The following is a 24998-nucleotide window of genomic DNA, read 5'->3' on the forward strand; positions in this document are numbered from 1 at the left end:
CTGCCTCGGGAGGCTGCAAAGTCTTAGCTCTGAGGGAGGGTCACAGAGCCAGGGATGGTAAGGAAGGGGGAGGTGCGGTTTCCCAATGCTCTGACTGTGGAGTCAGCGCTCTTCCTGGGAGGCAGATGTGAGGCCGGAGGGGAACCCAGTCCTCCTGGCACAGGAGCGGACCAAAGGATAGACCAAGCCAAAGCAGGAATGAAACCTGGGTGAGCATCGAGGAGGAAGGCCATAAATGGAGTGAGGTGAAATGGGCTGGTTGGCACCGAGTCCAGATTCGGGATATTCCTTCTAGATGAGCCTCTTCTTTGGTGGAGTTGAAGCGAACTTTCAAGGGTGCTGAGTGAGGCTACTTTATCACCCCATGTTTTTCTGGATGCTTTTATGCGCACTGCTTTGAGTCACAAGTTGTTAAAAATCTGTGCTTTTAAAGGGAAGGACACTCCAGTAGACTTCATTACATTCTGATATAATTATTACATTCACAATTTGGGGGCGGTGGCCTGTTCTTAGAATCCTTAGAAACTTTTCTTTATATACTGAGCTGATAAACTGCTTTCAGAAAAATCCACTTCTTTATCCCACAAGGGAAGTAGGTGCAAGGTCAGCCTTTCTTTGTGAATGCAGTTTTCAAATATTTTGTTATTTCAAATATTTGAAAACCTCATTAGCTATGTTACTAATTGCCTCAACTTTTGGCTCATCGTGAGCCAACGGTCAACTTTAAGTTCCACACCGTTCTGACATCTGCTGGGCCAGGTCTCCCCAGGGCACTGCTTATCCCGTTGATTTCTTTGAGCCTGGATGCAAGAGTTTATACTTATCCATACTGTTGCTCACATCAGTCAAAATAATTTTGAATCTTGGTTCTGCCATCTGTCATATTAGCAATTCTTCAGCTTGGAGTCGTCTGAGACTTGGTAAGCATACCTCCTCTTCCACCCAAGTCATTGATTAAAATGTTGAACAGGACAGGGCTTCCCTCCAGGTTGACATTGATCCGTTAATCAACATTCTTTGGGCATGGAGTCTCAATAAGTTGTGCATCCAAATAACCCTGCTACCTATTCCCACCACCCATCATATCCTGTTTCCTGGGTACTTGTGATGTTTGTCTGTCTGTATGTTTGAAGAGGGACTCACGATGACTGGGGTACATGACTGCAAGAGAAGGCTGAAGGGCATATCTAGCAAGATACATTTAGTGGCACCTAACAAAACCCAATCTAAACCAAAAAAAAAAAAAAAAAGAGGCAGTGGGGAGGTGGGGTTACTTATTAGTACAGATCACAGAGCAGCCTAGGAAGAGATGTGACTTTGAGCAAATCTTTACCCAGGCCTCAAATGTGTGCGCAGATCCCAGTTTCTCCCCAGTTCTTGGTTGTGCATTCTTAGTACTGGCCCCATTTTCATGTGCTTTCCTCTCAAAGTCCGGGGAGCCAGCCAAGAATGTTTAGGACTACAGTAGGCTTCCTTGCTCGTTACCAAGAGAGAAGAGAATCTGTGGCTCTAAATTCTCAGCAGGAGTCATCAGGCTCACCGTAGTTGGGATGCTTACTTAGGTCACTGCCCATTCTTGAGCCAACCATTGCAGCCATGGGAATGGCAGCGTGGAGGGGCTTAAGCCAGCCAATCCCACCCCCGGAGTTGATCATACCCATGTCATAAGACTGAGAACTTGGGAGAGCACATGCCAGAGGAAGCTCTGGCTGCTATCTTGGGAAGGCAGTTAAGGCAGTAGAGGGTATTCGCCCCATGGTCTCAAACAAACCAGAAGCCAGCATCTAGAGAGTGGTCAGCAGTGTGGGAGACATGGTGGTGGGTTGAAGAGGGAGGTAGAAGTCATGATCCACACCTTCAGGAAATGTAATCACCAATTGAAAAAAAAATAATGTCTATGAAAATAATACCCACCCTCCCAAATGAAACCTTCCTGGGCAATAGAAGGCAGCAAATAATCAAGTCTAGAATGTGTGGTGTCATTGAGAGAGCTCATGGGGCTCTAGGAGTCTGTCCCACCAGCTACACCACAATTATATCCGTTATGTTCATCTACCACGAGGACACAAGGAGTGTTCCACTGGCTTCCATTCAGACGCCCTCACTCACACAGCCCCTCAGCTCTGACATAGCCTCAACTGACCATGACCTCAAGGAGGGTGATACTGTATCACCAAACCCAGCCTACTTCCAATCCCTCCACCCCCCCGGGGTGGGGCTTCTTTCCCCCAGAGAACCGTCTCCCCGGGGGGCTGTGCAGAATGTGGCCAGGCATTGAGACTCCATGAGAAAAGAAACAGATTTTGGTAGGTAAAATTTTTCAAAGGGGGAGATGGCTTAAAATGCAGATGCCAGGGCTCTTTCCTCATAGGTTCTTATTCTGTAAGTCGAGGCCAGGGCCTAGGAACCTGAATTTTAAATAAACATATCAAATGATTTTGATATAGGCGGTCTCTGGTTCCACCTTTGAGAAGTCAGCCCTAGACTCTCAGGGCCCAGACCCCTCTTCTAAGAAGAAACAGGAGCCAAAGCCCTGCCCCAGCCATGAAAGCCCCCCCTACCAAGCTAGGTCATTTTCTTTCTCTGAGTCACAGCTGGGACTGTCTCTGAGAAATGGGAATACATAGGGGTTGTCTTTTTTTTTTAATTGATTAGGCAATCACAATTGTGTTAATAGCCGTGTAAGTGTTGTACATGATGACCATTCAATGATATTTGTAGGTTCTTTTTTGTTTTCCTTTCTTTTTTTCCCTTCCTTCCTTCTTTTTCCTTCCTTCCTTCCTTCCTTCCTTCCTTCCTTCCTTCCTTCCTTCCTTCCTTCCTTCCTTCCTTTCCTTCCTTCCTTTAATATAATCAGAGTTCTGTTAATAGGGGCCATCTGTCAGGACATGGAAATGCAGATTAGATGTTCACACATTCGTTATTTTCCTGAAAATTTGCATGTAAAGTATGACTTGTTATAATTTTCCTGTTGCTTTCCATGCAACAAATATTTCTGAAGTGCCAATTAATGCCAGACTCAGGCTCCAGACCCTACACCCAAAGATGCTCTGACTTAGCTCTTCCACAATGTCCCTGGAGAGCCTTGCACAACTCATCTCATGGTTTCCCTCGTATTTGTCAAGAGATCGCTGGGTTGGAGCTCCGGAGTTTCTTTCCTCTGAGCCATATCTTTTTATAGCAATGCCCTATGAGAATGTGATGAAAGCTATGTCCCTCTCCCCAAGAATAGGAGTGTGTATGTGCATGGTATCAATCAGGATTCTTTCTGTTGATAAGTGATAGAAACCTTAACCCAGATTAGCTAGGGAGTTTATTGACCCACACAACAGAAAACTCCAGAGAGGAGATCTGCCTTCAGGTGTGGCTTGATGCAGGGGCTCAAAGTCTGTCACTGGAACCAAGGTTGTTCTCTCTCCTCATCCTTCAGCTTCATCCACTCTGGGCATACTCCATCCCCAGACAAGATCTCCCCTAGAGGTCTTAAGACAGATGTGGAACCAGTATATTGAACAGTCTGGACTAAGTGAGGTACAGGCATGGAAACTTTTTGTGTTTTCTCCAATCACCTCTTTTAAATGTGCTCTGATGCATCTCCTTTTCCCTCTCCCTGATGATACCTCCAATAGGTCTCAGAGATTTCTGGTCACTTTTAGACAATTAAAAAGTCCAGACCAGTCTAGTCCAGTTTAAAACTTCAGTCTCAGATCCAATTCAGTGCCCTTCCTTTCAATTCACCCTCCTTCCTATCCTCTCCCTGCCCCTCCTGGGCCCCCCACTCCTCCCACAGTTGGGGCCTTCTAACAGATCCCCACCCTACCTAACTGAGGCTCCTCTCAGCACCTCCCCTGCAGCGGCCTCTGGCGTGGGACCCTGCAGGAGCTGCTCCTGGGCCCTCCCCACTGCACGGTTCCCTGGCAGGGTAGGGGTGCCAGCTGCTGCCTCATGGCCTGGGTGTGGGGTCTCTAGGCAGCCAGTCGCCCTCTTGAGCAGGCTGCCACCAAGATGGCTTGCTCTGAGCTTCCAGGCCTTGTGCAGTGTCCACGTGGCCCACGGGAGACACACACTTCGGCCACGCCAACAGCGGCTGCTCCATCTGTTCCCTCCCTCTGCCCTGACATCCTCGCTCTCCAGTTAATCTACTTCTGCTCAGATTTGGGTGGAGGGGGGGGGGGAGGAGAATGGGGGGGGGCAAATGAGCAACTCTGCTGCGTCAGCAGATGAACGGGCTGGAGAATGCAATGCCAGGCTCAGCCCGCTGCCCCCAGGCTCTATGGGGGGTGGGTTGGCGGGGGCCCAGGGAACACTGTTCTCCGAGCTGGTGACTCGTAGCTCTGACAAGTGTCCCTCACAGCCGTCGAACCTCTCCATGGGCTGACGGGGGCCGGCCGGGAGCGCCTCAGCCACAGCGGGTTCACGCCCCGCACGGAGCGGAAAAGAGTCTCCTTCTGCGAAGCCCCCACCGGAAGTGGCCGGGCCTCTCCTGCTGGTGATTGGGCCGCGCGCCCACCCCTCAACCAATCACCGGGCCCCAGGGGAACGTGGCGCTCTGATTGGCGGAGCCCTGGGTCTCTTGCTCCATCCCTGGAGCGGGCGCCTGGGGCGGCCTCCCCTGGACCACTCCGACCTCAGGGCGGGGAGCCGTGGATCCCCGAGGCCCTGTTCCAGGAAGTGGGGGGAGTGGATGCAGAATCCAGTGTGTCCACCCAAGGACACAGAATCACTGGTCCACTTTCAAATTTCTTGTCATGCAACCGCACCCTCCTTTCCGCTGGATTTTTAACACCCAGCTTCCCGGAGGCACGGGTGCAAGTCCAACGGCCCCAGCGCTGCCTGCCCTTCCGACTTGTAAATCCTGCGTCCGGCCCGCTCTTAGGTGCTTGTTGTGAACGGGGAGGCCACGTCATACCAAGTGTCCTGTGATTGCCACAGAGCCAGTCAGTGCTTCCTTATCGGTGCGGCTACAGTGGGTGGCAGTTGGCCTCCCTGTATCCCTTGCCAGTCAAGATGTGAAATTGTCAGCGGCGAAAGTCCATAATTTCAGGCGCGCTACTTTTAGCAGAACCAAACTGCTGGCAGGCGTAGGGATACTTGAGGGGCTTCCCTCCCAGTGAAGATTATCTTGATACGTGTTTTACAAACTCACACGTTCTGTCCAGTAATACTCCATCTCCTGCCACCTGTTCTGAGCCAAGTGGCCTTGACGTCTTTCTCCTTTCGGGGCATGGATTTCTGTTTCCATTTATAATATGGTTATAATCCACTTTATAATTCATGCCTCTAGGTTGCTTCGTTCCAGAGACACATGTGTTTTCTTCCAAATCATCTGGCTTTGGAATTTGTTCTGGCTTCCCTTCCTCTCATTCCACCACCAAAATCGCGCTTAAAACTTTTCAAAGTCACCCAATCTCTTGGAAGACTCTCCCGTTGCCCCATAATTCCTTAGTCAGACTGAAGGGGAGGTACCTTCCCTAAATTCGAGCACTGAGGAGCTGGGAGAGGTTTGTACTGCTTGCACCACTCACAAAATTGAGAAAGCACACCAATTATTTAATAAGGTCTTTGTAATGTTGATGCTTCATTGTGTTCTCCAATATCTAATTTTGAAAAAAAACAGGAGAAAAAAAAAACAAACAGCTTCTTTCCATATAAATTGTTTTTGCTATAGCTCTAGCACTTTATGTGGAAATTATTGACTTTTGATCTGGCCAAAGCATTCTTTTTTCTTCTCTTTGCTGCTGGACTGTGCCAGCTAAAATTTATGACCCATTTTCCTTCTGTTTAATTGTTGTTATAAATCTGCTGTGCAGAACCCAGTTGTAAATTTATCACAAATTGGGCTGGATGGATATACAGCCCCTCTTTAGGATAATTTGAACACAGTTACGCCTTAGAAGGAAGGCCAGATTCTTAAAACTTCTCTTGAAGAGCTGCTTTGTAACCATTATAAATATCTAATTAAAATACAACTTGCTCTTTCTTTTTCTCTTAAGGATAAAAGCATTCCATGCTGGGTATTTCAGCTGATTAGCTCACGCTGCTAATGTGAGCAAGGTTGAGGATTTGTTCCTTGAAACAGCCAGAGGATCTCAAAGAAAAAAAAAAACACATATTTTGTGGCCACACACAAAAAAGAAGCCATTTTGCCCCCAACCAGCTGTTTCATAAATATACATCCTTTGTCACAGGATGAGGGTTGAGTAAAAGAAATGTGAGTAGCTTAACACAAATCCATCCTCACTATGAAAAAAAAAATCTCCCAGTTTGGATCATACCTAGGGTGAATATTCAGGGTCGGTCCTCTTCACACTGGGAGTAGGGCATAGCTGACTTTAAGATTCAAATGAAAAAAAAAAAAAAGATTCAAGTGAAAACTCGAAATGGGGTTTTTTTTCCCATTGGGCAGGTTTCTCCACTTTGCCCAGGTCTGCTTGAGTCCTGCTGTCTGACATTTTAGGAGGAATAAGCTCAAGTGTCCTCATCGACTCCTTCACACGGCGGTGCATCTAAGCCCTTCCCCACAGATCCTGTAACAGTACAACAGAACACAAAGCTGAGAGGTACAAGGAAAGAGGCAGGAACTCAGAACAGCCCTACAGCCCTACAGCCCTAAAGTTAAACCAAAATCCTGGGTGGCTCAATGGTTGAGCATCTGCCTTTGGCTCAGGGTGTGATCCCGGGGTCCTGGGATTAAGTCCTGCATCGGGCTCCCCACAGGGAGCCTGCTTCTCCCTCTGCCTATGTTTCTCTCTCTCTCTCTCTCTCTCTCTCTCTCTCTCTCTCTCTCTCTCTCTCTCTCTGTGTGTCTCTCATAAATAAATTAAAATCTTAAAAAAAATCCAAAGACAAGAACAGTGATACTAGCGTGGCCAGATTCACGGCAAAAGACCACGGAAGTTTCATGGGGGGCCTGAGATTCCACGTCTCCAGCAAGCTCCCAGGTGATGCTGATGCCACAATCCACAGCCCACACTGCGAGCGGCCTTGTTCCAAACCCTAAATCCTGCATCTCCCCCAGTTGTGCTATAGGTAGCAAGTGCTTATCCCTAATGATAGAGCTCTGATACTCCACAATAATTTACCTTCTGTTAAAACAGTTTCAAAATCATTCCAAAGAGAACGATGCCACTCTCACTTTACTGAGTGAGAGAGACAGTGATGTGGGAATCTCCCCATCCTGGGTATGTCTTTAGGAGTCTACTGCCTATAATCCTAAATCTTGCTTCCTTAAATAGTTTTCTCCAAGGTGGGAAGCTAGGGGGAGCTTCTGGGTAGATGCCAAGTCATTTTCAAGGCGAATGAAGGAAGCAACCAGGGCCTCCTCTCAGGATATATGTGTAGACTGGAGACCTACCACCTCTAACAGGTACCCAGTGGACTGGATCTTTTCAGCAGGGAGCTTCCCCTAGATCAGATGGTATATGGTAGTTTTAAGAGTCTCCAGTTGAGAGTCCATGTAGAAGTACTGTGGTCAAAGAGAACTCCCGTGATGCTCTTCCCCTGGGACCTGGAGCAAAATCTGCACTATTTTCATTGCACATGTAGGAGCTGCAATGAGGGGAACCTTGGAACGTGTCCAGCTTGTCCACTTTCTGTCCTCCATTCTGGAAGTGTCTGACCTAAAGAACAAGTTTCTCTCACCCCTCCCTGGCATCCCTGTAGCTAATATTAGAGAAGTCTTGACAACCTACAAGAGGGGTCTCTCTGGGCCCTAGAACTCTGTGTTCTGGGCCCTCTCTGTGTACCTAGAACTCCATCCTGGAAGTCATCTTTTGTGGCCACTGCTATGAACGTACCAGCTCCGGGAAGGAAAACAACTCAAGACAAGTCAACTCAAGAGTCCCCAAAGCGGGGTGACCCATTACCCTGGATGAGAAGATGGTAGCCCCAGTTTTTAACTGCCCATGTGATTGTTACTACATACACACAAAGATCTTCATGATCTAGGTCACTGGCCCATTCTTTCCTTGGGGACACCTGCAGGAAGGTAGGGAACTTGTGTGCTATGCATGACTGCGGCCCAGTGCCAAGACCTCCATGTGCCCCCACCCAGGGCTCTAAACCCTTCCCTGTTGCTTGGAGATGCCCAGAGCCCATGCCCACACTCCCTGACTTTGAGCCACTCCCACGGGCCTCAGCAGTCACAGCCAATCCCCAGGCGTCGCACCATCCAGGAACTCTGAGAAGCTCCATTGCTTTCTTGTCTTTTCTCTCCTTCTCACCCTGCTCCCTTCCTTTCTTTTTTTAAAAAATATTTTATTTATTAACCCATGAGAAACACAGAGACATAGGCAGAAGAAGAAGCAGACTCCCTGCGAGGAGCCTAATGCGGGACTCCATCCCAGGACCCGAGATCACACCTGAGCCAAAGGCAGACGCTCAACCACTGAGCCACCCAGGTGCCCCATCTTGCTCCCTTTCTGTCTCTTCTCCTCTCTCCCCAAAGTACACAACACTATTTACTCTCCTTACCCTTGCCCTCGTTCTGGCTCCAGACCCCAGATCAGAGAGCCACAGAAGCTTCCCTGCTCCACCTCCTGACCCACTGCCCTTGGGGGAGCCCCTGGCCACCCCAGAAACCTGAATTTTGTACAGTGATATCCCAAATGAGGGCAATGGGGGCAATCAAGTGAGAGGCAGGTTGAAGAGCAGAAAGGACTTGCAAACTTTTTTCCTCAGCTTCCTTGCTTAGCAGGTCAGCACTTTGAATTTTTAGCAATTAATGCTCCAAGCACCTGCCCCCCCCCCCACCTGAGTCCCCACAGAGCAATTGAGGCTTGGCTGAGGGGGAGGCGACTTGCAAGGAGAGGCTCCTCAGGGAACAGGCCACACCAGTCAGCATATATTTGGTGCCTTTCATGTGGCAACTCCGAGTATTTTATATTCAATATCTGGGCCTCTAGAGGGGCCAAGCTTTGCTAAGCAAATAAGCTGGTGGGGTCGGTACACATCAATCCCAAAAAGCAAGAATTAAAAATAAACTTGGGAAAGTGGACCGCACAGGTGAAGCTCCTCGTTCTGTGGGTCCTCTTGGCACTGAGCTAGATTCTCAACTGAATGGCTCGTTTATTTAACTATTGCTCACATTATGGGCTCTTAAAACATCAAAGGTATGGGCTGTATTCCCAACAATTCGCTTTTGGAATAAAAGAAGAAACACACACACTTTTTTTTTTTAAACTTCACTGGACTCTATTGACCAAAGTCATTCTGACCCCAATTGAGCAAAAACTTCAGAATGGCATCATCTGGTAAAAAAGACATGATGAAGACTCCTGCTCCTTTGTCCAGCCATTCATCACTAGGTTTAAAATCTCAGCATTCGGAGGTCCTTCCTCTGATCCAACATGGTATCCAACATTATTAAAATGCCCCTTACTCTTGGGAGGAGCAGCATAAGCAAGTCCCCACGAGGATTCGAGCCTCATGAGGGTGAGGGCTTGTCTGCTGGGCACACTGGTACCTCCCAGGGCATCCAACAGTGCCTGGCAGGTAGCAGGCTCGTGATGGATAGGCGTGGGGTGAGCCAATGAACGAATCACGTTTGCCCCTTCTTTTCTAACTGCAGATTAAATGAAAGCAAATTTGAGTTGGGGGAAGGGTATAGGAGGGTGCATGGGAGAAAACGTGGTTCCTGCACCCTGGAAGGAAGGAGGTAGACGGGAGTCAGAGAGACAAGGCCGCTGCCGAGGGAGATGTGGGCAGATGAAGGCAGCATCCCGCCGTCTACAGGGCTGTGACTGTGCTCCCACAGGGCTCCCGTGGGGCCCAGAAGCTCATGCCCAGGAACAGAGGGATCCTGGGCTCTTAGCCTCCGAGGGGATCTTATGGGGTGTCTAGGGCAGCCTCCTACCCAGGACAGACCTCTGGCACAAGATCGGGCCACTCTGCTCGAACACTCCCAGGAACTTACTACCTTATCCTTACACCGAGTTGAAATCTGCCTCGGTTAATCGTCTGCCCACTTGCCTACTTGTTCTACTCCTCTCTCGGCTCATGGTATTTGTCTACGAGAGTCTGCAAATCGGTAGCTCCGGCCTGGGGTGGGGGGCACTTCCCCCCCATGAGGAGCCAGTGACTGGGCAGCTCAGAGATGGAGAGAGGATGGTGGGAAATGGGGAAGTCAGCAGAGAATAGGGACCTTTCTAAGTCCTGTTTGCTTGTGGCCAAGACATTCAATTTACTCTGTTTTCTGCTAAGTGTATGCTGCCTCGGGACTGTAGGCAGCATTATGTTTTATTTTGGGTGTTTTGTGTGTGTTGCATTTGTTTTTTGGTTTTGGGGTTTTTTTAGCATTTTGTTTTACAGTTGAATATGGTATGTGTGAAGATAGCAACCACACGAGCCTGTTAGCCCAAGCATATGAATATTCCAGATCAGAAGGGATGTTTGACTCCCCGATGAATTGCAATGTGTAAGGTTTATAAAGTTAAGCACTTAGAATTCTGTCTTTAAAATTTAAATATTTAGATTGGGTCTCTAGGACACAAAAGGCAATGCCTGTTTCTCACTCGCTTAATTTGATTTTTTTTTCTTTTTCGTGGCACAAGTTGTTTTTCAAAGCCTCATTCCTTGAACGTTCCCTATAGGAGGAATGTAATTAAACTCCACTGGCCTCCCCCTGCTGGGACCGAACTGGGGCCAGAGCTGTAGGAAGCATAAAACAGATACCCCGCGAAAAGAATCCTTATTATAAAGATGAGAAGAGAATCAACTTCCCTCTGGTTATGAACAAGAAGCTTTAGAAAGCCACCCAGGCTCTTTTTGCAATGGGCTTAGTCTCCAAGACATTTTAATTAGTAATTTAAGACTGGAAGGCAGAGGACAAACTCCTCACCTCCTTAGCTATAGGCGAGAACTTCAACTGGATGAGAAACTGGTTCAAGCGGCTGAGGAAGAGAGGGAGATCCGGGGGGAGGATGCTTCATGGCAAAGCACAAACTTTTTCATGAAAATGGCTTAACCAAGTATCCCAGCCTTGTCAATCACTATTTGGGGGCCCCCATCCCTCGAAGGCTGTTCTCACCCCCTGGCTGGCGACAGGCACCGCCTCTTGCTGGTTCACCTGCTGGGAGCAGAGTCAAGAAGCTCGCCACCCAGAAGAGGGAACCCCAAAACCTGAGTGCCAGTGGCGCCCACAGAGGCACTGAGCTGCCACTCCCTCACAGTGTGACATGGAGGACTGGCATCATAATCTCTGTTCCTCCTTCCTGTCTGTAAAATGGGGATAACAGTATGTTGCTTATAAGGTTGTCTCGAGGTTTAAGTGAATGAACCCCGGTATGACTGTGGTCACAGGGCCTTTGCACAGGCACATTGTACTCTCATCTCCCTTTCTGTGCCTCAGTTTCCTTACCTATGAAAGGAAGGGACTGAACCAGACTTCTTCACTGGCAGTGATGACAATGATGATGCTTGAATGTTTATATGGCAGGCCCTAAGCTAGGTACTTTACATACAAGACTCGACTCTCACAACTCTATGAAGTAGAACTACCACCATTCTCATTTAATCGATGGAGAAAGAGAGGACTATATCAGTCAGCGATCTCCAGAGGAGCAGAACCAATGGGGGAGAGGGGAGACAGAGAGAGAGAGAGATCTTAAGGAATGGACTCCTTTGATTGTGGGGGCTGGCATGTCCAAACTCCGGAAGGCAGGCCCGCAGTCTGGAAACTCAGTCTGGATTCAAAGCTGCAATCTTGAAACAGAATTTATTCTTCTCCAGGAAACCTCAGTGTTTGCTCTCAGGGCCTTTAACCGATCGGATGAGGCTCATCCACATTATCGAAGGTCATCTTTACTCAAAGTCAACTGATTGTCCAATGTCCACATCTACAGAAAATCTTCACAGCCACGCTGAGACTAGCGTTTGATTCACTATGGGTACTGTGGTCTAACCAAGTTGGCACAAAAGACTAACCATCACGGAAGCACTGAGAAGATAACTCGTTAAGGGTTCTACACTAGGAAGGGGCCTCGCTTGGATCGGAACTCACACCTCCCATCCACTTAGTCTCGGTTCTCAGCATTGTCTCTTGTGTTCAGTGACTCAATAAAGGGGCGTCCTCCTGATGGTGTGGGTCAGTCATGGCTCCAGCACTTCAAGAAAGGGGGGCTTCTGGGATGCCTCTTTGCGGGGGGGCGCTTGTAGCTATGTCTGTACCATATTTTCATGGCACTGAGAAGATGTCAGTTGTCAAGCAGATGGGGGCACACACCCTTGTCTGCCACCTTTGTCTGCACCATCTTTGGCCTGTCATCCTGGCTCTCTGCTCTAAGGATAAGTTTGCCTAGAAGGTCTTGGGTTTGTAGTGGCTTCTCCGCCCCCTGCCACCTCCCTTCTGGGACAGGTTCAAGGCCCATTCTCTGAGTCTATAAATGCTCTTTCTCTGGTCCACACAGTTCAAGATGAAGAGTATTTGGGCAGCTTCTTCACTGACCTGCCTCCCTAGATGCCTACCCTCTGAAGCAGGAATGTTCCTGAAACAAACATCATATCCCAGGGCTGCTTTCTCCATCCACAGACACTGTTCTCAGTGCTTTTCTCACTTTTTCTGGGACACTGATCTTGTCTCATGTATTGTAGAGTTCTCCAGCCATTGCAGGCTTTCTTTTTGGGTTCCATGACCCTGGAATTTCCCATTAGTTGCATTTCCTTGTGATTCATTTTCATTGTGTTCTTTGGTGAAAGGCATGAAATATCCATCTGAGACATTTGTCTTGCAGCCTAATCACCAACCTGGCCCTCTTCTGCTCTTGACTGTGCCACAGTAGAAAGGGAGCTCTGTCCTCCCTCTCCCTGGGTCTCTCTTGGGCACCAGACTTGATGCTTGCCTGGCTGGAACCAGTCGTTAACAGCTGCCAAGGGCCATTTTACTCATCCTGACACTATGGGGGTGCTGCCTGTCTTCTGTCTCAGAAGGATGCTCTTCCTGCCCAACTCCTCCCTGATCTGCCATGCTCCCCTCTGAGGACTACAGAGAGTGCTCCCCAAATCTGAATGAAGTAGACCGAGGCCTGGGTTATAGAGCAGATCCCAGGCCACCTGTAGGCAGACTCCTCAGGCAACCAGAGACCTCTTAGCAACTCCTTCTACTATCCACGCGGCCACTGGGACTGAAGGCCATGTGCAAATCAAGGCCCAAGAGCAGCCAGGGCTATTCCCTGCCCTTGAGAACTTACTAGAAATCACAGATGTTTGGGATCCACCCCCAATGATTGTGATGTAGTTGGCTGCAGCAAGGCTGGGCATCATGCTTCTTTAAAAGTCCCCAGGTGATGCTAAGCTGCAGCCAGGCCAAAGGGCCGGTGCCGTGTTCCCATGAGGTATATCTGCAAACTTAGCATTAGCAGTGACCTTGGATTGCATAATTAAGGACAGGACTAACTTTATAAATACTCTGCATAATTACTGGACTTGCTTTTCACTTCTTTAGATGCCACTCATTTGGTCAGCAGGAAATAGTAGGTTTTCTGTGATTGTGTTATGGTTTAGATCCATCCAACCCATCCAGAGAGCCAAGAAACAAAAGCATTGGCTGGCGAGAGCCACGAGGTGATTGTTCTGGAACATTCAGCAGAACAGCCTCTTTGAAGGCACCTCTTAAAATTATGATCTGTAGACCTGGAGGATCCCAAACCCAGAGGTCATCTGGTCCGTGCCCCACCTCCAGGGTGGAAGGGGCTGTTTCTCCATCTTCTGGACAAGACAAGTGAGGCCCAGGGAAGTTCCCTCAGGCCACATGTTATCTCAGAATGGAGGGAATGTGTTTCTGGCTGCCCAGAGCATGTCTCTCCTCTCTCTCTCTCTCTCTCTCTTTCTCATCCTCTCACCTTTCTCTGAAAATCTCATTTAATGATTCCCCAGCCTGGCTGCAAATTCAGTGATTTGTAGGCCTGAAAGCTACTAATGATGTGGTCACTACCATCATCATCATAACAGTAAACATTTATGGAGCGCCATAATTATTCATAATAATTTTATGTGTTAAATAAATCTGACCTAACTCTGTAAAGAAATGGGCCCTGTGAACCAAGTTTATTACGTAAATTAGAAATCTCTTAGAAACATCAAGTGGAAGTGCCTCAAGTTCCATGTCACATGTACCATCTGACAGTTTTTTTCTGGGCTTGAGTCATTGTGAGTCACTCACATGATTACAGGGGGTAAGTCTGCTGAAGAAACACCCTGTTTCCAGTTTGTTTTTATCAAGGAGTGATCCTTTGGGATCAAGTATTCAATATCAAATAATATTGATAATAATGATGATGGAAATAATCATAAGAATTACAATTCATTGAACACGTATTCTGTGCCTGGTCCTGGGCCAACTCATTCCAACAACCAAGTCAGTATTTCCAAATATAGAAAATATTTCCTTAAAGATTAGGGAATTGAAACTCAGAGATTAAGTGAATGGCTCAAGGTAGAAAGAGAGCCTGCTTGTAAACTCAGATCTACTAGCTCCTGGTTCCTTGGTGCTGTCTTGGGATGACCAGTAGGTCCACAGTAGATTGTTCTATGAGAACAGATGGTTGGCCAAAGTGCGTTAACACACAGTCAGACACATTTAGGACCATTATGTTAGCACTGTGATAGCCAGGTCTCTCTCAGGATGTCAGGAAGCTCCCAGAGTCACTTCTCTTCCTCTCTTGGGTGATCCTCTCCTTGTCTTCTAACACCAAGTACTTAAGATCATTATCAGAATAAATGGCATTTTCTGTTTAGATCTTTGGCTTTGAGGAACGAAGAAATCCTAATCAATCACGATATGTCAGACTTCACTATAAAAAATTAATTAATGTACTTCAACCACCAATAAACAGATCAAACAACATAAAAATCTATAGCAAAAGAAAGGAAAAAACCCTAAGCCAAGAAGTATATGGTTTCTTTTTACTTAATATCCAATAAATTTACATTCTCCTCATCTGCCCTTGGGTGTCTTAAACTAAAATTCTATCAATATTTCCATGTAAAATAATTTTTTCTACATAAAATCCACCATATCAGAATCCCTCTATTCATTCTGTTTCTTGGGTTTCAGCAGACAGTTTCTCCCCTCGGGAATAATTCATATGTCAAACCTGTCATTTATCATTGTATCTGGTAGCATTTTTCTCCCTGTCCCTCAAATTTTAGCTTAAAGCCCACTTAATAAGGTCTGTGGGTATCCTGACAAACACCCTTCTCAGGCTTCATGAGATTTCTGGTGAGACAGGCCATAATCCAGCAAAACAAATCCTGTCCCCTTGCCAGCATCTAAACAGTATCCTGTTATGTGTCTATACCTGCTTTTCTTTTCTACAACTGGAAGGAAGGATGAAACACCACCCATGCCTCCAAATCTGATTTCCTATATCACACTTGACAACCTTTGAAGCTGCGATGCACATTTCTTCTGATTGGTTCACTCATTTCCATGTGAGTCAGGTGAAGTGGTCCATCGGTTTAAGGCATCCCTGCTGGTGCTCCATGTTGGAGAGTCATTTCCAGAAAGGAGCACCTCCTCCTCATTGTCCATGTCGGGTCATTAGAGACCTTTGCCTTCTCAGCTGGGAAAGCCAGTGACCGAGAAAGCAAGATTCCTCCCTCCACCCCTCCCCCTCCCCCCAGGGATTTGTCTTTCTCGGCCGTTTTCAGAAAATCGGGAGTCAGCAACCTTAGAAAGAATTTCATATCATATCCCCTCCTCCCCCGTCTCCCTCTCTTCCTCCTTCTCCTTGTGCTTCTCTCTTTTTTTTTAATTTTTATTTATTTTTTTATTTTATGATAGTCACAGAGAGAGAGAGAGAGAGAGAGAGAGAGAGAGAGAGAGGCAGAGACATAGGCAGAGGGAGAAGCAGGCTCCATGCACCAGGAGCCCGACGTGGGATTCGATCCCGGGTCTCCAGGATCGCGCCCTGGGCCAAAGGCAGGCGCCAAACCGCTGCGCCACCCAGGGATCCCTCCTTGTGCTTCTCTTAGGCAGGATGACACGCTTCTGCTTGTTGACCCCTAGACAAACTCAGCTGCTGGCATCATGAGCGCAATGATCTGTCATCACATCCAGGTACATGGTAGGGGCTCAGTGCTGGATGAATGAATGAATGATAGCTGGAGTTGAAAGAAACTTAGAGATGATTAAATCTAATCCCTTTGTTTTACAGATGAGGAAACTGAGGCAGGGAGCTTTAGGAGACCACCCAAGATCAGGCTATCTGGGTGTGGTCTCTTGACTCCAGATCTCTGCCTGTCGTCCTCTCTCTTAAGACCCAGAGTAGCCAGGGTGCCCTTGCCCCTACACTCCATCCTTGGAGCAGCGAGAGTCCACACTTGTGGTGGGAGAGCAAGCCTGGTACGGCTTCCGGCATGACAGTGTCTGTGTTTTCTCTTCTGGATGAACAAAGAGTCCCCTTTTAACTGTACAGCCCTCACCTGCCTTCCTCCCGGTAATTCCTGCTGCAAACAGCCTGTCTTCCAAGCCTGGCCTGGCATTCCTCAAATATTCCTCAAAGCCATCTGCTCCCTGTCCGGCTAAGCTTCAGCTCTGGGGATGTAGTATGCCCTTAGCGAGATTTTACTCCTCCCACCCTTCCAAAACAGACACTGGCATTTCTTGCACGGACAATATTCCACAATTTAAAAAAAAATTATAGAAGCTGAAAAAAAAGAAAAAATGCTGGTGGCATACCAGAAGTCTCCAAGAGGGTGACGGTCATCAGTGAAAAAAATTAAGCAAATCAGCCTCTAATGTTTAAGCAAATAATTCTCTAAATGTTAAATTACTCAACTGGTGGACATTTCTATAGTGAGGCTGTAGAAAGAAAACAACAGAAATTGCTTTTTCCCTTTGTGTATAATCGCCCGGCAATGTGAAGGCACAGAGATGAAAAACCAAATCTTGCTCGTCCAGTTAGCCTAACCTTCACACTGCGCAGTGCTTACCAGTGGGAAATGGCCAACTTCTAGAGGAAAGGCAGGAAGGTTCTCTCCTGCTATTTCACCACTGACCTGCATTTCATCTGAAAGGCATGAAAATGGAGGAGGGAAAGCAGCCCCCGGCCACTCCCTGGGATTGTTCTCGAGGATCTAGACAGACCATAAGTAATTCAGTGAGCCCCTCACAAAGCCCCTGGCCCTGCGCTGATGTGGCTATGGCATATTCAAGCGAGCCAAAGGTAATCAGCACCACCAAAATGCAACACAAAACTCTTATCAGAAGATGCCATTTTTTTTCTAAATGTCATATATACAATTTTTATTGGAGCATGATGACAGATAGTGAATAACTTAACATAAATTTGCATAATACCATACAGCTGTTAATTTATGATCATATTAAGGCACAAAGTTTTGTAGTTTGGGCACTTAAAGTCATAATCTTTGCAAACTTTCATTCCTGTTTGCTCTTTATTTATTACTTACTTAGGGTTGCCACATAAAATACAGGGGGCTGGTTAAATTTAAATCTCTGATAAACACTGTATGTTTCCTAGTGTGAGCATGTCTCGGGCAATATTTGGGACATACTTATACTAAAAAATGACTCATCGTATAGCTGAAATTCACTGTTAACTGAAGGCTTCTATTTTTATTTTAAATCTGGCAACTGTATTCTTCTTCATAAACACCTTATCCCCTACCAGCTATGTGCTCCCAGAGGGGAGAAGAGGGAGAAGGGGTGTTGTGTAGAGAAGGGTGCTGGCGTCTGGGCCTTTGGTGTCTTTATGTGAAGTCAAAGGGATCAGATTATGGAGGTACCAGTACAGAGGGGGAAACTGAGGTAGGTAGCATATCTGAGTTTTCCTGGCAGCACTAGAAGTGTTAGAGCGATGGTTTTCAAACTTTTTGATCATAAAGCATCTTAAGAAACGTATTTTCTAAATCAGCCCCGTCCGGACGCATCCATGTAACTGAAACAAACGTTTTATGAAACGACATGTATATGTGTGATATATTCTGTGCTCTATTCCATTCTATTTCCTTTTTTAAAATGCTGGCCTTAATCCCCTAAATTGAATTCACAATTCCCTAAGGCATCATAGCCCAGATTTTGAAAAACACTGGGTTAGAGGGTTTTATAGCTCAGGAAAGTAAACGAAGAAATTTTTTTTAAAAAACCCGCTATACAAATGAGGAAATGTGTCTGATCGGTTAACTGACTTTCCAAGTCCATTTCACTAATTGCTAAACTAGGAATAAAACTTAGGTCTCCCAACTCTCAAGCCTGCGTCCCTGGTTTCATTCTACCACACTTTCCAGCATTTACTTTCTCAATCTCCAAGTAAGAATAGACATTCTGGGATCTGCATTTTTTTTTACCTAGTTTTAGTACTTCTAAACCATTTTGTTATCACTTTATATTCTAAAATCCCCAAGATTTATAGCATTGCTGATCCAAACTGATTATATTCCTGCTTGTGGCATCCATTTGACACATCCACATTTAAATTAATTCATCTTGGCACTTACCCTTTGATCTTTAGCATCTTACTTCCCTTCTGACCCCAACTTTGTCCCACTATTTTGGTGTCCCTGGAGACCTTTACAGTACATATTCGATGGGCTCTCCCCTGAGACAGGCATTGTCTGAGATGTAAGAAAGACCTCAAAATGGTAATTATTATTTGCTACTGTTGGTTCTCCCTAACCTATGAAGTTGAATAGAGTATCTCTTACAAATGTTCCCTTTTGGAATTGAGAAAACACAGGTTCAGAGAGGCTAAGACCCTTTCTCAGGATCACACAGCAAATGCAGACTGGAAGAGCTCAAGTCTTCTTGCTCTAACTCCTATGCTCTGCCGTCGGGGCATGGAGGTCTGCTGAGCGGAGGTGCCCGCAAACAAGTACGCTGGCAGGAAAAAGACATCACTCCCAGAGATATCCGTGTATACACTATATTTTTCTCACATACTAAGTCTAGATTTTCAAACCACTTTCAGAACTTTCTGGAATCTGATAACCATTCAGTTTACCATCCTCTAGATCCTATGTCCATTCACTCCACACATCCTTTTGTCCTAGTCGTGATGACAAATTCCAAAGTAATGTGTGGTCCCCAGAGCACTTTTCCCATTTCTTTTTTTAATGATTTATTTATTGGAGAGAGAGAGAGAGAGAGAGAGAACACAAGCAGAGGGAGTGCTAGAGGGAGAGGGAGAAGCAGGCTCCCTGATGCGGGGCTTGATCCCAGGATCCTGGGATCGTGACCTGAGCCCAAGGCAGACACTTCACCGACAGAGCCACCAGGAGCCCCTCCCACCTCCCCTCGTGTGGCCCTGCAAGAGTCCATCCTGCCTGTAGAATCCGAATGCAGGGCTCCTTCTGGTATTTTTATTAGCTCAACAGTTTTTATTAGTCCATTTATGCAGAGGAGTCAACTTGGCGCTTTCCCTCCACCCTGTGAAATAACTTCTCGGCCCCACCAGGACTCACAGGACTGGGCACAGGGAGCCACAAGCCACCTCCTCAGGGATGCACAAAGATGCTCCTAGCAAGATTCAGACAGCATTTTGCAGCTCCCATGGCCCTTTCTCCAATTTATCCTCTTCCACCCTCAGGGGAGCTGGGCTGATGGCTAAGGCTCCAGGTTGGATTCCCTGCCTCAAAGCCAGGCTGAAGCCCTGAACCAGCCACATGGGCCTAAACCTCAGTTTCCTCCACTGTTAAAAGGGTATAATAAACATATCTGCTCCGTTCCGTTGGGGCTGATTAAATGAGGTGACGTCTGGAAAGCACTTAGCGTGGAGCCTGGCACCTATGCTCTCCAGAAGCATTTGGTTTTATTGTGTTATTGTTTTGATTCTTCCTATTTCCCGTCATACAGATATCATCCCAGAAGTCTTAAGGAGACACATGTCCCTTCACGTGCCTCTGGTCCACCCAGGTCCCGGCATGTGCATCCGTGCCCCTCGGCCAGCAGTCCCTTCCTTGCCACTCCGGATCCCCTTCCAGCCTGGCACGTTTCCTACCTCCTTACCTTGCAACAAACCTCGCTCCTTCCACATCCCATTTCCCCAGGACACTATTTTCTGCTAGGGACCAACAAAATAATGGTCGAACTACCAAGACATGAGGCCTTAGAAAGATTTCAGCGATTGCTGGTTGATCCCGAAGGCCCTCTCCTAGGCCCTGGCTCAAGACCCATCATCCAGCGGTCACTCCAGGAATGAGGGGCTCATGTCTTCCATGTTTCACACACTGGGCCCAACCATTTTTCCACAAATCCATTTCCCTATACCTTCCCCCAGTCGCTTCAAACTCTCCGCCCCCACAGAATGACCCTTTACAAGATGGAGACTACACCTCTCTGGCTTCTGTATATTTTCTCCATGTGGCAGAGTTTCAAGTCTCCTGGTCATCCAAGTCTCCCTTCCACTCTAACTGGGTCCCTCTAGAGGGTGATACAGCCAGAGCGGCGGGCCGGCCCAGGATGCGAGCAGATGGTGCAGAGGAGGGCACAGTAGCTGCTTCTGTGAGTGGTTTCTGATGACTGGTGGCCCGATTAATAACCCGTTCTCTGGTCATCTTCCCTGACTGTGTTGAAATATATCTCAATTATTGTAACCCTGTAGAATAAGAAGTCCTACAAGTTTAAAATATACTAGCTAGGAAAGGTACTTCCTCTTACTTGCTCCCCAAAACTTAACTCCTTCAAGCATTCCGAAGCAGGGTAAACAACTTCATACTTTACCCTCTTTAGATCTTTTCTTCCAAACACTTAGATCTTTGGTGGTTTCCTGGGTATGGGATTAGTCTGTCTCTCCCACTGGACTGGAAGCTCCACAGAGAGGGACTCACCACAGTAGCTCCAATGGCCATGGGCCAACCAGGGGCCCTGAGGAATGAGTGGATGCACTACTTTGGCTCTGATCTCACCCTAGTTCATCCAACCCCATCTCCTTTCCTGTCATGTGCCAGACAATTGAGGGTCTGAGGTCCTGGGTTGGGGCAGCACCCAAGAGCCTGTTCCCAGCATGGTGTCATGGTAGGGCCAGTCTTCAGGTATGGCGTGAGATGCCAGGTGGGTATCCTAGGAACATCTTGAGGGAGAAACCAAGTCAGGGAGTTGGTCAGGCCTACCAGAGGTTGGTCAGTCTAAAGAGGCTGGCCAGAGGGGAGGACCCCCGGGGTGAAGACAGCAGGATGGATGTGGGTGAGCCACACACAGCTGCAACTCTAAGCAGTAGTGTGCACCCACCTAAGACTTACTGCATGCCAGGCGTGGGCAAGTGCTGTCTGTGAATAGGCTTTTTGCCCACTACAACTTTTTGGATCTTAGAATTATCTCCATTGTACTGAGTGAGAAACTGAGGCTGACCACGGTCACACAGCTGGTAAGCAGTGAGACACAGATTCATCCTCAGGCAATGTGACACCTGTGTGCTTTTAACCACTGAACAAGACTGGCTCCCAAGGTGGACGTGTGATGTAGAAATAGGAGGCAGACCTGAAAGAGTTCCCCAAGCCCTCTGTACAGAGCTAGACTTTCTAGTACCTTCTAGAAGCCTGGCGCTCAAACAATGCCCTGGGAGCTTCAGGTTACACCTGAGAGCTGACATGGAGCCCCTGACTGTGGCAGGGCTTGCAGGGCTTCTTGCAGGGACATCACAGGGTCCCTGGGGACTCCAGGGTGCAGCTCAGCTTGAGAACCAGTAGGAATCAAAACTCGCAAGGAAGCTGCTCTACCCTGCGCTTTCCACAGCAGTGCCCAGAGGCCAGGGGGGCCCCCAGAACTGGAGTCTCACTTCCACCCCCCAACAGGGACTGGAGTCACACCCCGACTAAGAGGCCAGAAGGGGTCAGGGCAGAGGAAACGTGCTCTGGCCAAAGACCACCTGACAGTCCGACAAGCGGGTGCAGAGACCGCACATGGCTTTTCCGTTGCTCTGTGTTGTGCTGTTTCCAACTCATCTGGCTGGCACAGGAATGTTGGGGACCGAAGCCTCCTTCCCTGCTACATACATGTAAAGCCTCACCCCGTCTTTCCTGGTTTCACTCCCCATAAATCAGTTTTCAGGGCCTCTGAGCCTGTAACACGTAGCTATATAAGGCACCTGTTTGATTATAATGGGATCCTCCCACTGAGAATACTCATCAGAAAGAAAGGTGATGCACAGGAACACCAAGAGCCTTCTGAAGTGAATCCCAGACGTTCTTGCTCTAAATCCGTATGATTATGGCCCTATGTTTCATTTACCTTAAAAAACAAAAACTGCATTAGGAAGCTAAGTCATGTGGGGTCCCAAAGACCAGAGCAGACTTCCCAGGCCAGCCTGGCCTTGGCCTAGAAGACGGCGTGGGCCACAGGACCGCCCTGGAGCACAGGGGGCACTGGCACTGCCATAACAATGTTTTCTCGGCAGGGGGATTTGACCAGTTTTACAAAACTCCACTCCCAAACTACAGACTCAACCCTGTCTACCATCAGTCTCCGTTTTTGGAAAAGACTCTCTCTCTCTTCTTGGATCACTGGGGAAAGATCACAGCATAGCACGGCTGGGCCAAAGGGAGCAGACATCAGAAGGATTTCTATGGAAGGTGATGGCTCGTTGTGGGGTTAACGAACCTTGAGAAAATCCCACAGGGGCCCTCCTCCTGCTGTCATTTGAGTCTATTTCCTCCTGCCCTTCCCTTAGGAAAAAAAAAATTGAGAACAGCTGGGCACTGTTCCATTTTCAGTAAACTTTGCAAATACACTTACCGGCCTGGCCAGGACCCTCGGGGGCAGCCCCCCACTGGCCCAGGGACATTCTCAGAGCAGCTGCTCTTCGGGAAGAAGCCAGAGCTGGCTGGGCCCAGGGAGAGAAGAGGTTCACGCGACCTGAGATGAGGAGCCTGGGCCCCAGGGTGGCCCACGGCAGGGGCTTCAGCACAGAGCAGTGGCCTCCTCACGGGCCTGTGCCAGAGAACTCTCCAGATGCTCAGGGGGGTTAAAGGTTCATGGCTCAGGAACAGGACAAGCAGAAAGTCTCCGTATCTAGCACACCAAGAGCAAGGGCTGCAGAATTCTCTGAGGCCCCCCCTCCTTTCCCAGGGAGCACCTACACACACCCTCGTCCATCCAAGATGACACTGGCCCTTGAGAGCCCGAGCACTTTGCCAGGCACCCAGGAGGACCCATGAGGCCCCTCGTAGGGTTTCTCCCAGTTTAGCTGGGCGAGGCCCCCCTGCACATGCCCTATCTCCCCGCCGGGGTTCATGATCACTCAGGATCCCCTGCATCCTGCCCTCCCATGCAGCACCCCCCGCCTCGCGCTGGCCTGAGGGCCCCAGTCCCAAGCAGGCCCGATTCTGTGCTCCTGGCCACCTGAAGCATCGGAGCATCTGCCTCCATCGCCCCTCGGCAGCTCCGCCCTGCTGTCCTGCATGAATGAGGAAGAGGAACAAGCCTGCCTTCCTCGCCTTTAGACCTGGGCGGACTCAGGTTTTCCTCACTCCGCCTCTTTCCACCAAGCTCCATCCTCTCTGTCTACCAACCCTGCACATAAAGCCCTCCGGGCCTCAGTTTTGTCATCTGTAAAAATGGAAACTCAGCTAAACGATCCACGTGAAACTCGCCCTGTGCCTGCCCCCCAGGCCTTGGGTCAGTAAATACTCTCAGTAACCGTGAACTTGCCCTTCTTCGAAAGACACTGTTGGTTCCACTGTCTGCCCCGCCCCCAGGCCAGGCTTGCTTTCTCTGGTCCCCACATCACCTTGCCTGGCTTTCCTGCCCCTCACTCAGGGCCTTGGCTCTGGGGTAGACATTGGAGGTCAGCACCAGGCAGCAGGTGGCAGCTGGAGGGGGGCACCGGGATGTGTCCGGTCCCAGCACCCCACTCCCCTTTCAGAGCCCTACACGTGGGGTCGGCATTTATGGGCAGCTTACGGCAGCCCCGGCACCAAAGCCACCAGCAGCCTGTGCTCCTGAAGAGCGTGGCAGCTCAAGAGCCTGCAGCTCGATGGCAGCTTGCTTCTCAGACTGTCCTTGGGTGGCAGGACGTGACCCTCACCTCCTCTAGGGAGTCCGGCCTCCTTCTGTCCACTGGGAGGTCATCCCACCACCTCTGGTCCTGACCCCTGGGGCCTCCTGTCCAGGACCCCATAGAACAGCAAGGCCCTTGCCCCATGAGCTCCTGGGGGCCATCTGCTGTCACTCTATGGTGGCCAGGAAATACAACCTGGCAGCCGTGCCCGGCCCAGCTCAGCCGTGCCCACCTCCTCAGGACTGCGTCTCTGTCCCCAGGGACCCCAGCTCCCCTCCCTGCCCACAACTCCTCCCCAGCCTGGTCCGTGGCTGTGGACCTGACCCCGGGCTGCCTGGACCTACGATCCTGCAAAAATCCCTCAGCCTGCAGGCCCCTGCCCCGGGCCTCCCAATGTGACAGTCACCTGTGGCACCTCCGAGGTGCCCCCACCCTAAGTCCAGCCCCTCTGAGGAGCCTCGCTGCGGGACAGGGGGATGCACCCTGCACCCGGCACCCACAGGGAGCAGCAGACACAGAAGACAAAAGAAACAAACGAGTCCTGAAGATCCGAGGCCCCAACAAATGGGCATAATTAACACGCGCCAGCGCCGCGCTGCCCGGGCCGGGAGGCAGAGGCAGGAACCGCAGAGAGCACGCGCTCCAATAAAACGGCAATAAACGACGTGCCTGTGAAGGAACCCGGTTCAATTCGGCTCCAAAACCTTGTTTAAGCGCTTTTATTGTTTCTGTGTGAAAGAGCACAAATGCTTTTTGAAAATTGCTTCGGCATAAGCCTCCCCCTCTCCGGGAAGGGTTTCTGATCCACCCCCCCCCCCAACATCCCATCCGCTGTCCCCACTGTGTGCATCCCTCCCACGGAGGGTTGGGGGGGGCACAGGGCTCCTCCCCCTCGGGGGCCCCCACTCGCCCACCAGGCAGCACCCTCTCCCTCTGCCAGGGCTGGCACACAGCAGGCGCGGGGACACACTCCCGGTGCAGCGGTAGCCTGGAAGAGGTGGCCTGCAAACCTCACGGGAGCCCCAGACGTTGCTAAGGGGACCCCTG

General features: G+C 48.9%; 1 protein-coding gene across 5 annotated transcripts in view; it reads left to right on the forward strand.

The window, feature by feature from the left end:
* TBXAS1 (thromboxane A synthase 1) overlaps positions 1 to 24998 on the forward strand; it is a 160910-nt gene that overhangs the window by 113090 nt on the left and 22822 nt on the right. The gene's annotated exons all lie outside the window — the stretch shown is intronic.

The sequence above is a fragment of the Vulpes lagopus genome, chromosome 4, assembly GCF_018345385.1.
Source record: "Vulpes lagopus strain Blue_001 chromosome 4, ASM1834538v1, whole genome shotgun sequence".
Classification (NCBI taxonomy): domain Eukaryota; kingdom Metazoa; phylum Chordata; class Mammalia; order Carnivora; family Canidae; genus Vulpes; species Vulpes lagopus.